Source organism: Mus caroli, unplaced genomic scaffold (genome assembly GCF_978045245.1).
Source record: "Mus caroli unplaced genomic scaffold, Mus_caroli_1 scaffold_1, whole genome shotgun sequence".
NCBI lineage: Eukaryota > Metazoa > Chordata > Mammalia > Rodentia > Muridae > Mus > Mus caroli.
Genome location: NW_028227256.1, coordinates 34,606,832 through 34,625,749, shown reverse-complemented (window position 1 = coordinate 34,625,749; position 18,918 = coordinate 34,606,832). Strand labels below are relative to the sequence as shown.

The window sequence follows — 18,918 nt, the reverse complement described above, 5'->3', positions numbered from 1 at the left end:
GAGTGTGGTGATTGATGCCAGGCTCGGCCAAAGGTCTTCATTTTGTTATCTTTGTGCTTTTTAAAAATTGGATATTTTATTTGTGTACATTTCAAATGTTATCCCCATTCCTGGTTTTCCCTCTGCAAACCCCCTATTCCATCTCCCGTTACACTGCTTCTATGAGGGTGCTCCCCCACCCACCCACCCACTCCTGCCTCACCTCCTTAGCATTCCTCTACACTGGGGCATCAAGCCTTCACAGGACCAAGGGCCTCCCCTCCCATTGATGCCTGATAAGGCCCCTTCAGCTCCTTCAGTCCTTCCCCTAACTCTTCCATTGGGGTTCCTGTCCTCAGTCCAATGGTTGGCTTCAAGCATCCGAATTCTGTATTGGTCAGGATCTGGCAGAGCCTCTCAGGAGACAGCTGTAGCAGGCTCCTGTCAGCAAGCACTTCCTGGCATCAGCAATAGTGTCTGGGTTTGGTGTTGGCATGTGAATCTTTGTGCTTTTTTAAAAGAAACTGTATTTTAATTTCTTTCACATGCATTAACATAAATATCAAAATATTTCATTCCACTAGATTAGAAAATTTTCTGAAAGAAAAAATATTCCAAATTATTATTCTATTTATGAATATTATTCAGTCTATATAGATTTTCTGTTCTTATAATACAGTGTATTTTAGTTCACTTACTGAAATGCCCTTTGCTGTACATTAATAAGTCATGTATATATCTTTTTGATACAGTTATCAGGAGGCATACTTATAATAAGAGAAAAACAGCTCTTTTGGTTTAAAGTAGAAATAACTGGGTTATAGAACACATAGTGGCGGTTGTAAATGCTAACCTGGTGAGCCATAGGACCCAAGTGTGCATCCTGGTTGTCATCCTAACCTGTCTGTATCCATTTTTGGTTTCTAAGTGTCACTAAGTATTCTTATCCACAAGTAGGATCCACTAACTGGCAATAGACTGAGGCTTTTAAAACCTCAAAGCTAGACCCAAGAGACACACCTCCCAAAAGGCTCTACCTCCTAATCAATTCGCGAACAGTTCTCCCAACTGGGGACCAAGTCTCTGGGGCTATATATATATATAGTATACATATGTGTGTATGTATGTGTGTGTGTGTGTGTGTGTGTGTGTGTGTGTGTGTGTACATTTAAAAACCCAAGTCATTGTCAGTCTCCCATCCACCGGAAAAGAATGACAGTTGATTTATTAGTATCCTGCCAGGTCTGCTGCACATATGAATTTGAGATCTGTACTGGCTGGTTTTGTGTGTCAACTTGACACAAGCTGGAGTTATCACAGAAAGGAGCCTCCCTTGAGGAAATGCCTCCATGAGATCCAGCTGTAAGGCATTTTCTCAATAAGTGATCAAGGGGGAAAGGCCCCTTGTGGGTAGTGCCATCTCTGGACTGGTAGTTTTGGGCTCTATAAGAGAGCAGGCTGAGCAAGCCAGGGGATGCAAGCCAGTAAGGATCATCCCTCCACAGCCTCTGCTGTGAGGGGAGGGGAGGGGAGGAGAGGGGAGGGGAGGGGGGAGGGGAGAGGGGAGGGGAGGGGAGAGGGGAGGGGAGGGGAGGGGAGGGGAGGGGAGGGGAGGGGAGGGGAGGGGAGGGGAGAGGAGAGGGAGAGGAGAGGGAGAGGAGAGGGAGAGGAGAGGGAGAGGAGAGGGAGAGGAGAGGGAGAGGAGAGGGAGAGGAGAGGGAGAGGAGAGGGAGAGGAGAGGGAGAGGAGAGGGAGAGGAGAGGGAGAGGAGAGGGAGAGGGAGAGGAGAGGAGAGGAGAGGAGAGGAGAGGAGAGAGGGAGAGGAGAGAGAACTACCTGGGAATAGTATAAACTTTTGAAATATCTAACAAGGCCATACCTAGTCCTTCCCAAACAGTTCCACCATTGAGGACGAAACATTGAAATATAAGAGTCTGTCATTCTCATTCCATTGCCTGGCCATAGACTCCTGCCTATATCACAATACAAAATACATTTAATCAAAAGTCCCCATAGTCTTTCCATCTATTTAAAAATCCAAAGTCCCAAGTCTCTTCTGTGATTCAAGGCGGTCTTTTGATCGTAATGCCTTGTAAGAAGAAAAAAGAGAGTTACATACTTCCACCACACAATGGCACAGAGGATGCTTTATCATTTGAGGTTCTCTTAGACTTCCCTGACCAACAACTTCAGAGGGGTTTCTCATGTTTGGTACTGGCATTTGTGTTAGTTAGTCTATGGCTCTTGGGAATATATTGTTATCCCATGTGGTGTAACTTCTTTAAACTATGTATCTATGTATATGCATACACAGGTTTTTCCTGCAATTTTAGATAAACATAAAATAATATGAGCCCTATTTTCTCAGACATCCTTGGTGTAATTTCTCCTCTCCTTCCCTCTCCTTTGATTTAGCTTGAATTCACTAAGCAGGCGTTCTGCTTTTTGATGCTGTAAATCCAGCCGAGGCAGCACAACTGTGAACTTGCTGAGCAAAAAACGGAGACCCAAGGCTCACAGGGTGTGCTTCTAGTGTCTGGTCACTGGTCACTCCCTCCCCCACACCTCCTCATAGCCTTTGTGTATAACTTTGCTAGGGCTGTCATAACAAGGTTGCCCGGACTGAGAGGCTTGAAGGACAGAAGAATATCCCCTCCAGTTCTCATGCTGAAGCCGGCCGGCCGGCGAGGTGGGGGTGTGGCTGGCTCCTTGGAGATCACTGAAGAAGAGCCTGTTCCAGATTTCTTAGGCTTGTGGGTTTGGGAGCAATCTTTGGTTTGCATATTCACCTGCAGGATCTCTGCCTGTATGCTCACGCGGCATTCTTCCTGTGTGTGTCTGTGTCTACGTTTCCCTTTTTATAAGAATACCAATAACATGGTGTACTGGATAGTATCATGTCAACTTGACATAGGCTAAAGTCATCTGAAGGGAGGAGACCTCAATTAAGAAAGTGCTCCCTTGGGGCTGGAGAGATACGCTGACTGCTCTTCCAGAGGTCCTGAGTTCAATTCCCAGCAACCACATGGTGGCTCATAACCATCTGTAATGGGATCCAATGCCCTCTCCTAGTGTGTCTGAAAACAGCTACAGTGTACTCACATACATAAAATAAGTAAATAAATCTTAAAAGAAAAAGAAGAAAGAAAGGAAGGAAGGAAGGAAGGAAGGAAGGAAGGAAGGAAGGAAGGAAGGAAGGAAGAAAGAAAGAAAGAAAGAAAGAAAGAAAGAAAGAAAGAAAGAAAGAAAGAAAGAAAGAAAGAAAGAAAGAAAGAAAGAAAGAAAGAAAGAAAAAGAAAGAAAAGAAAGGAAAAAATTGCTTCCTTAAGATTGGGCTATGGGCAAGTCTGGAGAGCATTTTATTAATAAGTGATTGATGGGGGAGGGCCCAGCTCATTGTGGGTGGTTTCATCCCTGGGGCTGGGGGGTCCTGGGTTCTAGAAGAAAGCAGACTGAGCAAACCATGAGGAGCAATCCAGTAAGCAGCACCCCTCCATGGCTTCTGCATCAGCTGCTGCCCCAGGTTCCTGCCCTGGTTTCCTTAGATGATGCAGTGATTTGGAAGTGAAAGCCAAATAGATTCTTTTCTCCCCAAGTTGCTTTTGGTCATGGTGTTTTATCACCCTAAAACACACGGGATTAGGTGTCTACCCTTAGTCCATCTCCCCAGCTACATCTATAAAATGTTTTCCAAATAAGGTCATATTCAAGATGCTTGCAGATAGGCGCGAGCAGATGAGCCTAAGAGGAATGGATTCAACTTGCAGCCCATTGCCTGGTTTGTCTAAATGCTGATTACCCAGGGAAGCTCCAGTGACCCTCTGAGTATCTCCAGTGATGAGCTGGGTTCGATACATCAGTGACAGGAGGTTACAGCTTGAGTATCCCCAGATCTGTGCAAGCCCTGAGCGCCCTGTGGGAGACGTCTGCAAGGCCCTAGTCGCCTTTCCCCAGGCCCCCACAGCTCTTCTCCCTCAAGAGAGCCTCCTTCCCAGACCCTCCCCGTGAGTCCCAGCTCCTCCAGCCGCCCTGGATTCTGCGAGCTTCATTTCCTTAACTCAGCAAAGCTGCTAGACTCCAGCTTCCTTCTCTGCCCACGCAGCACAGAAACCACCTTCAGGCAAGAAGCCAAGGTGATCTTCAGGCTCAGCGTTCATTTCTCTGTTCTTAGGGACCACAGCTCTCTGCTGCTGTTTTAGTTAGGTGAGCATAATCATTTCCTGCCCCCCCCCCGCAGTGTCAGTTGTTTAGCCCTTTGTATACCGCTGTGTTCACCTGTATTGATTTGTGTGTGTGTGTTGTGTTGGATACTAGAATATGGGGTATATGTGCACCACAGATGAGCTAAAGGACCGCAGAGTCATATTCCCAAGTTTTCACAAAGGCCCACACAGACCCGTTCACTGGCCCCCTCCCAAGCCACACATGTACTCAGGAAAATGTTTGCTTAGGACAATCCCCTTTGAGGCCAAGGGGGAAGGCAAGTGACAGGAGGGTAGTGTAGCACCCCTATACTTCAGGCAATCCAAAAAACCAACCAAACAAACAACAAAAAAAGCATGGCTCCTGTCTGCTATATGTAACTGGTGCGGCCGGCCCCACGGTTTCATCGTTCTGTCCCATGGACTAAACGGAAAGACATTCAAGTTTCTGTCATACACTTGAGTTGAGATACACCAAATTACCATAATCCGAATTCAATACTTTCTCTAAATTCTCCACAAAGAGAGGAGAATTGACTTCTCATTTAAATGGTACACTCACCATAAGGGTCTTGGGGGCTGACCACTGGGTCACGTGAATAGTCCCACGTGACTATTTACCGCTGTTTCAACTTTGGCAGGAACTCTGGGTTCCCGGTAGCTGGAATGCAGATGATATGTTGTCCAATTGTATTTGGAGCAAAAAAGGGAGCATATGTGTGCCACCATCACCCGCTCTGCATCTGACTCATGCGGAAGCAGTCTGTGCTTGGCATTGCGGTAAGAGGCTTGCAGAGGACCTGTACCCAACATTTCCCACAATGCCCTCACCAGTGCTTTTCACCAACAGCCCAGCGCTGCTTAGGGGCTTCCTTCCCCCTGCCCCCGCCACCTGCCCTCAACCCCCACCAGAGTTTCAGGAAAGTACGCATACTCCCACTGAGTGGAAAACTTCAAATCAATGATTGCCATTGATCCCTTTGAAGGGATTGGTTGCCAGTTGTTGCTCTACTAATGGAACGTTATACAAAGGCTTATTGGAATGAGGGTTTGGAAAACCAAGGAAGCTTGCCTACCAAAGGTCGTCCAGGAATGCTTCGAGCTGCAGAGAACTCTAATGCACACTAAACTGAGGCTTGGTTTTTATCACATCTGTGCACAGGGTTTCCCACCCCTAGGCGATTCTGTATGGACTCGACGCTGATCAGGCAATAGACAAATTCGATTCAAAATACAATCAAGAAAACTTGCCACAGATCCATGAAATAAACCACAGACCTCCCCTCCTGGACATTCTAAGGGGAGGGGGTGAGGCAAATCATAGCCAGGAAGTGACTGCTATCCTCTTTCCTCTCAGCAAATCTGCGAATCTACCCGAGGACTCATCGGCACAGTCAGACCACGGATTTGCCATCCCCGCTCCTGGTTTTCCATGGAAACAATGAAAAAATTATTCCGCACCCTCCTTCCACTCCAGACACTATTTTTAGTGCTACCATTTGCTATAGAAACACTGGCTTCGTTCTCTCACCTTCATGCCACAGCCTCTCACTGACAGAGATGGCAGCAGCTGCTTAAGCAGTTTTCAGAAGAGAGGATGTGTTTTGGGTACCAAACACCTGCCTTCTGAGCACCTTTTGTTTGCAACTCAGCCGCAAATTAGGAACAGCCCAAATATTGGCCACTAAAATATTTTAGTGATTAAAAGTACCTTTGAAAAAAATTATACTCTATAAAATCAGTAAGGTATGATTTTCCAAGCAAAGGGGCTAAGAGTATGGCCATTTTTTTCTGCTGTGAAGATAGTTGTCTTGAAAATCTGTGACGACCAGAGAAATTCCGCAAAGTGCAGACCTGGACCGGGAAGTGGCTTGTCTGTACACACAGAGGTGGGCGGGGTTTGTGCGCCCCTTCTGCTCCATGCAGGGGTGAGGCGGTGCTTGGCTGTCAGTGGGTAGCCTTGGAGCAGGCACCTTTTCTTCCAGAAAATGAGGAAGGAAAGCACATTTTCTAAGATCCTGGGCAGATCTAAGCTTCCAAACCCTAGTCACGTAGCACATCGTGCTGGGGAGGCGAGAGAGGCTCCAGGAAGCTCCATCTAAATGAAAGCCGTGGATGGCATTGGGTACCAGAGACACAGCAGCGCGAGCTCATTGGCACAGATTATCACTCTTATTCAGCGCCTTACATTTAGACTCCCACATTTGTTCTCCTTGTTTCTAAATTAGTCAGTGTAAAGACTTTTAAAAGATTAGCTGGTTTAAAGCCACATTTGCAAAAAGGAGCTATGTGGGCCAGCACAAAAATCAGATACACGCTTGTTTTATCTCTCTGCTTGAGAGAAGAGTAGCGATTTGGACGTTTTCTTGATAATTAAGAGTTCCCAGTTCTATTATTTTAAATATTATTCCATATAAACACAATATTATTATTGGCATTGTTCCCCAATCATGTTCCAGATTCTTCCACATCCAGGAACCTGACCACATATTTGCATAAACAAAGTAACAAGTGTTTTCCCAAACAGTTAGGAGGAAGCATTCAACCACGGTGTTCTATGGAAAGCAGTACATATCATCGATGCCTAAAACCGACACAATTCTGATGGTTAGGTGTCCTGAATAAAAGAGCAAAGCATTTGTGAAAGGGGGAAAGGACTAATAATAAATCTTGTAACATTTGGGTGGGTTAAATGAAGATTGTTTTGGAAGCATTGTGATGGACTTTGGGGAAAATCTGTGCATTGCCGAAGAGTCTATATGTAGCTTAAAGGTACTTAAATAGTTGTCAAGATTCCAAAACAGATCACCACTGTTTATCATGAAACAACAACAACAATAACAGGAACAAATGATGTCTCTTAGCCAAGAGTCTGGACCCTATTAGAGTGGGCAATGATAGCCTTCATTTAGAATACTAATTATTAAGCTTATACAGGCAGCAATTGACCCCAGCGTGTCTGATGGACCACTGCCACAGACGGTGCCAGTGAGCAGGAACTGCTGAATGGAACCAGCAATGAGATGGGAAATCTAAACAAATGTTTTACTAGTCACCCATTGTCGTGATAATAAATTGCCAAAAGCTCAGTGGGGGTGTGCATGTTGTGCACCTGTGTGCGTATGTTTGTGTTTGATCTGCATGTGAATGCGTGTGTGCTGTAAGCATGTGCACCCTTGCATTTGTGGAGCCCAGAGGGAAATGGCCTCCTCTAGCCTGCCATTGTTCCTTTGAGGCAATGGCTCTCACTGGAGCTCTGCTGCTGCCTGGGCCAGGCTTCTTGGCCAACAATCCTCCTGTCTCCAATGCATCATGTGGGTACTGAGAATCAGGTCCCCTCGCTTTACCCACTGAGCCATCCCCCTAGCTCCAAAATGGTAGCTTTGAGTAAGTTAACCCATTTATAGTTCTGGGTTTTGAAGCCCTGGTAGAAGAAATCTCACCAGGATAAAATTCAAGGAATTTTATTGATAACATTGACACAAATCAAGGCTTATATTCTTTTGGAGGCTCAAGTAGGGAGAAACTGTATCCTTCCCTTTTTAGCATTAGCAAATTCCCACTTTTCTGGGCTTACGGCCCCCTCTCCTACCCTAAGGCACTGTTCAGTGGGGTTCCCTAGTTCCCTGCCAGTTCTCAGGACGTCATCAGCCCCTTCTCCTGTGAGCAGCTTTATTACTGTGCTGGACCCACCCATATGATGTAGGAAACTCCTCCCATATGCTCTCAGATGGTGAAGAGTTACAATTCTGTAACTATTTAATTTCCTGCGAGAAACAAACCCATAGACAAGCTCTTCACAAGTGACTATGGTAGGAAATGGGAACGCCCAGCATCAGAGAGCAGTCATGGAGGGCAGGGAGCCACCCAGGGACAATGAAAATGTAACCACTGTGTCTCAGGCCCCTCGGGCCCACTCATACTGATTCACTTGGAGACACCCCTCAGCAGCTCTCTTAAGGAAGGAAATGCTGGTAAATCCTCACTGGTGGATCATCTCCATACAGTCAAAGAATGCCATAGCATACCTTGGAATCAAGGCAGTAGTACAATACTAAACATTAAATTGTGGGATAGCCACCAAGCAGAACCTTAGCAAGTCATTGGGAATCTATACTTATGAAGACATCATTATCACATGCAGAGATACTTGTATTTTAATGTCGTTCTTTAAAGAGAATATAGAATTATTTGCCTTAGCCTTAACTATGGAGAGGGTGGGGGTATGGGATTGAGCCAAGGCTTTGGTCGTCCTAGGTAACTGCTTTACCTCTGAGGTACGTCTCTTTCCTTGTGCCTTAACTTCAGTTACACAGGAGACATTTGTATACCCTCTTTATAATAAATAAAAATGGAAGCAAAACAAAAACCAAAGAAACAGGAAAAAAAAAAAAACAGCAATAGGAGTGACTTCTGGGGTTGGAACTGCTGGTGCTCTCCACGTCTTCCTCATTTATGTAGGGCCCATCTGGGGTTCAGAAAGCAATTCAGCATTCAAAGAAAAGCCCAGCGAGGCTGGAGACCTCTTTCTGGGTTTAACCTGAGCAGCTCTGCATTTTCTTGGCTTCCCTTCCCGCCAAGCCTGGCTATAGGAATGGAGGAGGTTGGTGTAGGTTGTGGTTTTAAGCAAAAAAAAGCACGGTGAGAGGGTCCAGGGCTCCCGGCACTCACTGTTGGTGTCCGGGTGGGTGGCTTTGCTTAGCTGCCTCGAGGATCAAGGCCAGAGTGGCTGGAGAGGGAGTGGGCTAAGGCAGAGGGAAGGCAACAGAACAAACTCTGGGCAAAGACTGGGAATAGGTCAGTTGGGGAAACTGAGTCTGGAACGGAAGGGTGGCTACTACAGCCTCATATGTGGGTCACACACAGCCGGTCATGGTGGAAGTTCATTGTCCAGTGATGTTCCTCAGACAGCTGCTGTGCAAGACCACTGTGCTAGCTGAGTACATAATTGCGCTGAAAACAGAGTCAGACCCTACCTGTTTTTAAAATTTTTTAAAAATCAACTTAGTTACATTTAATTTTTTTTATTTCTTTAGTTATTTTATTATATTTCTACACATTTATGGAGGGGTATGTATGTGGAGGACGGAGAACAGCTTGCTGAAGTTGGCTCTCTCCCTCTACAACGTGGGTGTCAGGGGTTGAATCCAGGTTGTTAGCCTTGGAGGCAGGCACCCTTACCCACTGAGCCATCTCGCTGGTCAATTAAAAAAATTTTGCTGCATGTAGGTATGCTAGCATGCGTGTGGAGGTTCACATGCATATGTGTATATGTAGAAGTCTGAAGACTTTTGGGAGTCTTCCTTGATTGCTCTCAACAAACAAATAAGTTTGTTGAGGCAGAGCCTTTCAGCTGAGCCCAGAACCCAATAATACGGGTAGCCTAGCCAGACAGCTTTTGGAGGGCCCCTTGGCTTGGCTTTCTGGATGAGGGCTGAGATTCCAGGTGAGAGGCCACCATCTTGACCAGCATTTTTGTAAGGACCAGGGATTCAATCTCCAGTCATTACACTCAAACAGGGAGGCAGCTTGCTGAGATCACAGCCACCAACACTTTCCTGGGCCCTCCCACATCAACCAATCATCAATCAAGAAAATGCCTCCAGGCATACATGCAGGAAAGCACTCCCTCAATAGAGGATATCTCTTCCCTGATGACTCTAGCTTGTGTCAAGTTGACCACAAACTAACCAAGACAGGAATAATTGAACAGAAAAGGAAATAGAAATACTTTAAACAGGAAAAGCTTTTTTAAAAATGTTGCTTTCTGGCTCCCCGAAGGAGGCTTCTCTCTGCATGTAGGAAAGTTGTCTCCTTTTCTAAATTGAACACTTCCTTTTTTTTTTTTTTTTTTTTCCTTTCCTTGTCAGGGTCAGAGGCCGCGTTGAGAGAGATAGCCCTGCTCTAGAGGAGAAACTGGGAAAGGGGATAGCATTTGAAATGTAAATAAATAAAATATCCAGTTTTTAAAAATTAAAAGGGAAGAATCAACACTCAAAAAAACCAAACAAACAAAAAACAAAAACCACGGATGTGGGGTTCCGACTCTCTCTCCACCACTTGCTGTGACTGTGGAGAGCGCATCGGCTCCTCACTCGTAGCATGGTGACAACGGTGTATCGTTCTTCAGGGTTCTGCTAGGGACTGAAGCCTTCACTGGGCCCCTGCTTGCCCATGGCTTGGAACAGCATCTAACTTTTCACAGTGACACATCCCCAGACAGAGATAATGGACCTAGGAGCAGCATCGTCTTCTCTGTCTTGTCAATAGGGTCTCTTCCCTTGGAAGAGGGTGTTTGGGGACAGCTAAGAGAGACTTTCTAGCAGCTGGAAAGAAAGCACCTTAACCCTATGCTCTCTGCTGTGTGGTGGTTGCTGCTGGCATTAAGAAACTGTTTCCCAAGCTTCTGCAAGGCAAAAGACACCGTCAATAAGACAAAAAGGCCACCAACAGATTGGGAAAGGATCTTTACCTATCCTAAATCAGATAGGGGACTAATATCCAATATATATAAAGAACTCAAGAAGGTGGACTCCAGAAAATCAGATAACCCCATTAAAAATGGGGCTCAGAACTGAACAAAGAATTCTCACCTGAGGAATACCGAATGGCAGAGAAGCACCTGAAAAAATGTTCAACATCCTTAATCATCAGGGAAATGCAAATCAAAACAACCCTGAGATTCCACCTCACACCAGTCAGAATGGCTAAGATCAAAAATTCAGGTGACAGCAGATGCTGGCGAGGATGTGGAGAAAGAGGAACACTCCTTCATTGTTGGTGGGATTGCAAGCTTGTACAACCACCCTGGAAATCAGTTTGGCGGTTCCTCAGAAAATTGGACATAATACTACCAGAGGATCCAGCAATACCTCTCCTGGGCATATATCCAGAAGATGTTCCAACCGGTAAGAAGGACACATGCTCCACTATGTTCATAGCAGCCTTATTTATAATAGCCAGAAGCTGGAAAGAACCTAGATGCCCCTCAACAGAGGAATGGATACAGAAAATGTGGTACATTTACACAATGGAGTACTACTCAGCTATTAAAAGGAATGAATTTATGAAATTCCTAGGCAAATGGATGGACCTGGAGGGCATCATCCTGAGTGAGGTAACACAATCACAAAGGAACTCACACAATATGTACTCACTGATAAGTTGATATTAGCCCAAAAACTTAGGATACCCAAGATATAAGATACAATTTGTTAAACACATGAAACTCAAGAAGAACAAAGACCAAAGTGTGGACACTGTGCCCCTTCTTAGAATTGGGAACAAAACACCCATGGAAAGAGTTACAGAGATAAAGTTTGGAGCTGTGACGAAAGGATGGACCATCTAAAGACTGCTATATCCAGGGATCCATCCCATAATCAGCTTCCAAACACTTACACCATTGCATACACTAGCAAGATTTTGCTGAAAGGACCCAGATATAACTGTCTCTTTCGAGACAATGCCGGGGTCTAGCAAACACAGAAGTGGATGCTCACAGTCAGCTATTGAATGGATCACAGGGCCCCCAATGGAGGAGCTAGAGAAAGTACCCAAGGAGCTAAAGGGAACTGCAACCCTATAGGTGGAACAACATTATGAACTAACCAGTACCCCAGAGCTCTTGACTCTAGCTGCATATGTATCAAAAGATGGCCTAGTCGGCCATCACTGGAAAGAGAGGCCCATAGGACTTGCAAACTTTATATGCCCCAATACAGGGGAATGCCAGGGCCAAAATGTGGGAGTGGGTGGGTAGGGGAGTGGGGGGGGGGAGTGTATTGGGGACTTTTTGGATAGCATTGGAAATGTAAATGAGGAAAATACCTAATAAAAAAATTAATTCAAAAAAAAAAAAAAAAGAAAGAAACTGTTTCCTTTCTTCTAGCTGCATATGTAGCAGAAGATGGCCTAGTCAGCCATCATTGGAAAGAGGCCCCTTGGTCTTGCAAACTTTATATGCCCCAGTACAGGGGAAAGCCAGGGCCAAGAAGTGGGAGTGGGTGGGTAGGAGAGCAGGGCGGGGGGGGGGGTGTATAGGGAACTTTTGGGATAACAATTGAAATGTAAATAAAGAAAATATTTAATAAAAAGTTGAAAGAAAAAAAAGCAACTTTCCTTTGAAGTTCCATAAAGTCTTACTTGAATACAATAGCATTTTCTCAACTGGCTTGAAGGCTTGGGGACAGAAATAAGGAGAAGAGCTGCCAGGACAGCAGCTTTGAGGACCAGAGTTGTTCGAGAAGGAAGTCCCTGGGAGTCTCCTGTAGGCAGCTTTTCCTCCTCACAGTTCCTCCTTAGTTTTCCCTGTTGCCAACCTAGTCATCGAGTTCCCAACCACTTTCTATTTTGGGTGTTGACACCGTGTTCTCAGCCTTAGCTAATCACCAAGATCCTCTGGGTTTTTTTGTCCTCTGAAACCCTCCAGGAACTTCAAAAGCCACCCACAAGCACACACAAGTAAAGCCAGAGGCTTCTGATACTCTGGAAACAAAAATTCTTAGGTTAGAAAGGCAATTTACGGAGTCAATAAATATTTAGCGGTTACAGCCGTGCAGAATACGTGTAGATCTGAACAGCAAGCAGCAGCAGGCTCAGGGTGGGTGGGTGAAGGCACAGGCTTGCTTGTAGTTGTTCAGTTTAGTTTGAGGATTTCAAACAAGGCAAACACACACCTAAGCAATTCATTTGCTCCCCCGTGAGTCACCTGCTCACTGTGAGCGGTTGTCAATTAGGAGACTGATTCATGATTTGTTTATGTTCTTTGAGGGAATTAATTTCATTTAACCATCAAAGGAGACTTGTAAGTGACTAGCTTGAACCAAAGGGATCGATTACACCCAAAAGTTAAAAAGGCAACTAACTTCCTTTCATGTACCCAACCAAATGAGATCTCTCGCCAGGTTCTCTCCTATTTTGTTTGGGATTTTGGTCTAATTTTAAAGTCAGCTTTTCAAGATAGAGGTGCAAGTGTGTGCTTCTTGGGTTCTCGGTGTCCCTGGTCAAAAGATATCAGCCCCAAGTCAACGGTGGGGTATGGATTCCTCTAGATCTGACAATGGCACTCTTAACATCGCTGTGGAAGTCAGAACTCAGGAACCACTCCACCCCAGTGCCACTGTCTGATGGGAGAATTCTCTTTTCTACCTGCTACTGCAGCCTGGGCGTCCTGCTGGGGCTCAGCTGACATTCCTTGTACTTCACCCCTTGACCATGGCAGTGTCAGCAGGCCAAAGGAGGGCTCTCTCTGTAGGTAGCTTAGCTGAGGAGCTGAGAGGGTCAGCCCGCTCCTTACCCAAATGGGCCAACTCCTCTGTTAGATGTAAGGGTGGGGACCGAAGCTGAGATGTCTCCTTCAGCTTTTTATCCCACACTTGACAGTGCCACAGCAATGATTCACCTAGAGACTGGGCGGCAGCTTCCCTCATTAGCCCTCAGACGCTCGGACCCACAAGGTTATGAAACAACTTTTACTTTTATCCGTATGCGCACGTCCCTCCCTGCCACCCGGGCGCCCACTCTCCGAAGCTAGGGTGACAGGGAGGTGGTGCGCAGGAGCCGCGATCGTGGGCGTCCTCGTCCCGGCGGGGGTCCCCGGGCCCTCGGACCTCGCGCAGGCAGGAGCCAGCCAAGCTCCCAGCTCTGCAGCGCCGCCACGTGGGGTGGCCAGGGTCCCGCGTGCCCGGCGGGAGCGGCGCGGGGGAGGCGCGCGGGCCTGGGCGGCGCGGAGCAGAGCTGAGCAGAGCGGAACAGCCGCGTCCGCCCCCGCCGGGCCGCGCGCAGCCGAGCCGGGAGCCGGGAGCGCGCGCCCAGCGCAGGGCCAGCGCGGCCGCCCGAGGGTCGCGCCCGCGTCCGCGTCCATCCCCCGACCGCAGACCCCGCGCTACCCGCGCCCTACCGCCACCTGCTGCGCGGCGCCGCCGGCCCTCGACGCTGCGGTCGGGGGTCAACGCGCACCCCGGCAGAGCAGCCCCCGCTTGTCCCCGAGGACTGAGCCCTTCCCCGCACGCTCGCCAAACACGGCCACGCTCCAGTGCCAGGTACCTGGGACAGTCTGAAATGGCGTGGCCACGCAGCACGCGTGGGGCGCAGACCCAGGGAGGTTGGAGGGAGCCGGGTTGGGGGTGAGAGTCTGACCCGTTCCCGAAGTCGCGTCCTGACGTGGGGCTGGGGAGGTAGTGGCGAGCAGAGCTCAGGTAGCCCAGGGCCCTTTGGACGTGAAGGGTGCCCACGCCACCCCTGTGGGGGCCACGTCCACGACACTATGGTCGGTGGGGCCGAGAGAAGCCAGACGCGCAAGTGCCCAAAGTTTTCCTCTGAGCGCTTTGCTGGACTTAACTTTGAAATGTGAGGCAGAGCTGAGCAGTTTAACCAGTTTTAACACTAAGAAAACGGGGGGGGGGGGGGTGCAGGGCTTGGTGCCCGCGTTTCAGTTCTTAGTACCAGAGCCTAATCGCGTCTGTCTCCCAGGGCCACGGTGAGGGAGACGGTGGACACACAGACTGTCTTCCTTATGCTTCGGGTCATGGTTTATTTAACAGGCTTGGGGCTTAGGTTACAAGCCACCAGAGGGGAGTCTGAGTTTAATCTTAGACATAATCAGAATTTGAATCAACAAATATTTGCTGAGCAGTCATTTACTAACCGGCAGGACTTCGTTTTCAGTATGAGGTAGGTAGGTGTACAAGCGCCGAGAGGTGGGGTAGTTACCCAAATGAGCAAGCGTTTGTTTTGGGTTTTTTAGTTTGTTTGTTTGTTTGTTTTGTTTGTTTGTTTTTGATTTTGAAATGCAAGGGGATAGGAAGGCCGCGGTGTGACTGGACTTGTGGCCTGCAGGTGGCCAGTTGGCACCGTGTCAGAAATGAACCAGAAAATCCAAGTGGGAAGACAGGCACCTGGGTTGTTTGTCGCTCTCTTGGGAGCCCTCGCACCTTCCAGAACTATTTTAAAGTAAGCCCCTCCTTTGGTGGAGGCTGGGACTTCCTTCCATTTACCTAAATACATAGCAACCACGAAATAGAATCTCAGCCCTGATGCTCCTTGGGAGCTCGGTCATGCCAACGTGCACCTGAGATGAATGAGGATCAGGGATCACCTGAGAGCTCTTTGAGATTATAAAATGATGGAGACAAAGTTCAGTGCTGGTGGCTGAAGATGCCTGCCTCGCGTTGAGCTGGGCTGCATTCCACGCTGAATTCTAGGGTTGTGCTGGTCCATATCGGAGCATGAGACAAGGCCGAGAGATCAGGAAGACTGGTTCTGTCCTTTACTTAAAATTGAGGTACTTTGTAAATCATGGGTTTTCATATTTGTTTTAAATGCTTCAAAATGTTGGTTGCATTTAACATTTCTAGTAACATGACTGATTTTTCTTCTTTTTTTTTAACCAGAGAGGCGTTTGTCTTTCTCGCTAAGGTTCTAGATTTGTTTCTGTCTCTCCAGCAGCCCTTTCCCATGTATAGAATCAGTGTAGTAGCCAATAAGGGTAGTATCCATCCATAGCTGCTGCAGAGCCATGCTGCAGGAGCTGGCAAATGGGTTTGGTGTGTAGTGGGTTGGCTGCTAGGATAGTTGAGCCGGGAGCATCAAGGCTGAGCGTGGTTCTTTGGGCCTTATCAAATCGTGCCTCGGCTTGCCCTTATGGAGAAGCAGAGAGGTGATAGCATTCCGCGTGTGTGCCCACTTCCAGATTTCTATCCCGGGGGCTCTGCGGTGATGGTGGTTTTATGAGATGGTGCCCCTTGCACTGAATTAGGGCACATTATAATCAACATTCCAGAGAGCGTCTTCCCTCCTTTGGCTGCATCTCTGAGTCAGGAAACAACCCTCACCAGGTCCCAGATGCTGGGATGCTTGGATCTTAGACTCCCAGAACTGCGAGGAGCAGACTTCTCTTGTTTATAAGCCACGCAGCCTGTAGTATGTTGTTACAACGGCCGGAATGTTACATAGTAGCCAGCTCTGGGAGAGTTCTCAGCTACAATGGGAGACTGTGACTGCTTGGGCCCTCCGGTGGGCTAAGTTGTCTGGGATGGCCTAGTAGGCCTGCATTTGACTTGGCAAGCTTGAGACTATGTGCTTTCCGCCTGGAACTTAGCCCAGGCAGGTAGTCTTATAAATATTGTTTGTGTTGTAAAGAGACCCAGCGGAAGCATCTGCATGGGGGGTCCGGGAAGGGTAGATACATCTCCTGTTGTGCGTTTATTGTGAAGGGGTGCAGCTTTTTGATGTGAATTTAATTTTGTGGCCCAGACAGAATGTCCTGGCTCCCTTTTTGGTATACTCACTTCTAGTTTTTCTTGGGTCAAATTCAAGTGATATTTCAATCACTGTGTAGCTGAAAGCAGCTTGTTCCCCAAGTCCTTCTTTAGGAACCTTCTTGTTGAAGTGGTGGCCAGACACCAGAAAAAGCCACAGTGAAATCTGGACATAGGGAGGTTGCCTCTTGTGTATTGGTCTTGCTGTTCCCCAGGGAGTCCCTCCTCCTCTGCCCCACCCCCATCCCCATGCTACATCAGTTTCCTGGCTAGGGTTTCTTCTGATATTATTTAGCTGGTCTTTGCTTTGGCTATCAGAACTCCTTCCCCTAAGGCTTCATCAAGCTCTCTCTATAAGGTAGCTGCTAACCTGACCAGGAGCTGTGTAGTGTGTTACTGCCACACCAGGTTGCCATTTTGCCTTTCTGGGCAGCCTTTTCCCAACATTGCACACAGGAAGCTGGGCCAAAGCTCCCTGTGTTTGCCACCTCTCTCTCAACCTTTCAGAGGTTCCTGGAGCAGGGGAGCTTTCCCAATCTCCCCTTCCCAGGACCTGAAGAGCTTTTCCATACCTGGGGCCAGGAATGTTTCTTAGGTGGTTTCTTCTGTAGTTGAATACAAGCTTACACCAGAACTTTAGGCTGAAACAGCTAGGCTCTGTCACTGATCTCTGAAGGGAACATAAACACAAATTATTTTATTCTATGAGGGCAACATGTTCTGACACAGCGAGGTGACTATAGGTAAAAATAAGTTACAATATATGTTTCAAATCCAAAAAGAGAATATTGTGAGTGTTCCTGATGCAAAGAAATAATTAAATTCTTGGGGTGCTGGATATTCCAGTTGTCCTGACTAGATCATTACACTTTGTGGTACGTGGTTGGAAACCATATCCTGCCTTGATTTATTTAAAATGTAATCGCCCTACTCCACTGTCCCTGGAGAAAGTGGCATGGGGTTGGGAGATGGAAGGAAAAGAGCGAGCAAACAAGAAGGTGCTTCTCCATCCCTGTCTCTGTGTTTCTGGGTAGGCTGCCCTGGGTTACACGCGCTGGACTTGTTAATTTCCGTGAATTAATGTGGCTGCTTCGTCTAAAGGAGCCACAGTGTACTTGGTACTCTCATTTATTATGATGAGATTGAAGAATGGCAGAAAAGCCTGTAACAGTTCAGAGGGCTTAGGAGTCATTGAGGGAACAAGGCTTGCCCATAGCAGGGCTGGTGCTGTGTATGTGAACCCTGGCCTTTGTTCATGCTGGGTTCATGCGAGGTGTTGAAGGCAAAGGTTCTTGGAAGAGATGAGCCTTCCAGTGGACTTAGCCATATGGATGTGAGAAGGAGCCAGAGACCTGCTCAAAGCATCCTTTGGACCAGCCAGCGGTTTGTGTGGCTGCTGTACACATCTCTTTCACTATTGAGAGACCTGAGGTACTAGCAGTGTCACCTGCAAGGGGACCGGGCCCGCTGAGCTCTTCTTGTTTTCTCTAAGCTGAAGGGAAATGGTGACTTCTCATCAGACCCTGTTCATGATTCTCATCAAATCCAGAAGACAGCGTTGAACGTTTGGGTCAGGTAGGAGGGCCTGAGAATCACACACATGTGATCTGGACGATGCTTCGGATTGCTTTAAGGGTGTTCCAGCTCACCATCCCAAGGTGCCGCGTCTGTGTTCTGCAACCTCAGTAGTGAGCCGAAAGAGATGAAAGCTCACTCAGGTGTGTCAGCATCAACCATCAACCTTGGAAATCCCCATAGCATTCCTGAAGAGATCCCTGGGAGGAGGCAGTCTCAAGGGGCTTTTGTGATGATGTTTTCTGTGAAAAGAGAGAAGGAAAGAGCCTTTAGGGAGGCAAGGCATGGAACGCTATCAGCTCCTCAGGCCTTTATCTAACTGTGGTGTGTGGGACCAATCTTTAAATGTATGCAGTTGAAGAACCTCCAGAAATATTTGCCTCTTAAGTTCTGCTTCCAAATGCTCTTGTCTGTGGGAGGCCCCAGGCCCATTAGCTGTGATATGCACGGTCTCCAAGAAACAGTTAGAAAGATTCAGTAACTTGTGGGACGTGGAAATGTCGAAGGGACTTTGCTTTCCCAAAGCAGGAAGTCCAAGCCAATGAGGAGGTCAGGCTTTGGTTTCTGCAGAACTGCTTAGAAGCCTGTGACCTCAGGCTCCCATGGAATAGGAATGTGGTGCGCACACACACATGCACACACATATGCCTACATGCACAGATGCACACACACATATACACATACCTACACATGCACACACACACAAGCACAGATGCACATGCATGCACACACACCACACATCTCTATGCATGCACACACACATATGTGCACACACACAGATGCACATGCACACATGCACAGACACATACACGTGTGTGCACACACACTATGTTGGGTATCGAATTATGTAGAGAATGCCTTATTAAGTATTTGCAAGTGTTGACCTTAGCAGACTGCAGTAG

At 47.3% G+C, this 18,918-nt stretch overlaps 1 protein-coding gene across 1 annotated transcript in view; it reads left to right on the top strand.

Annotated features, from left to right (window-relative positions):
- The first annotated feature begins 13,941 nt into the window (after positions 1-13,941).
- Positions 13,942-18,918, top strand: part of Cracdl (CRACD like) — a 108,010-nt gene continuing 103,033 nt past the window's right edge. The window contains exon 1 of the mRNA XM_029482952.2: positions 13,942-14,224. The gene's annotated coding sequence lies outside the window, so the exon portion shown is untranslated. The remainder of the gene's footprint in view (positions 14,225-18,918) is intronic.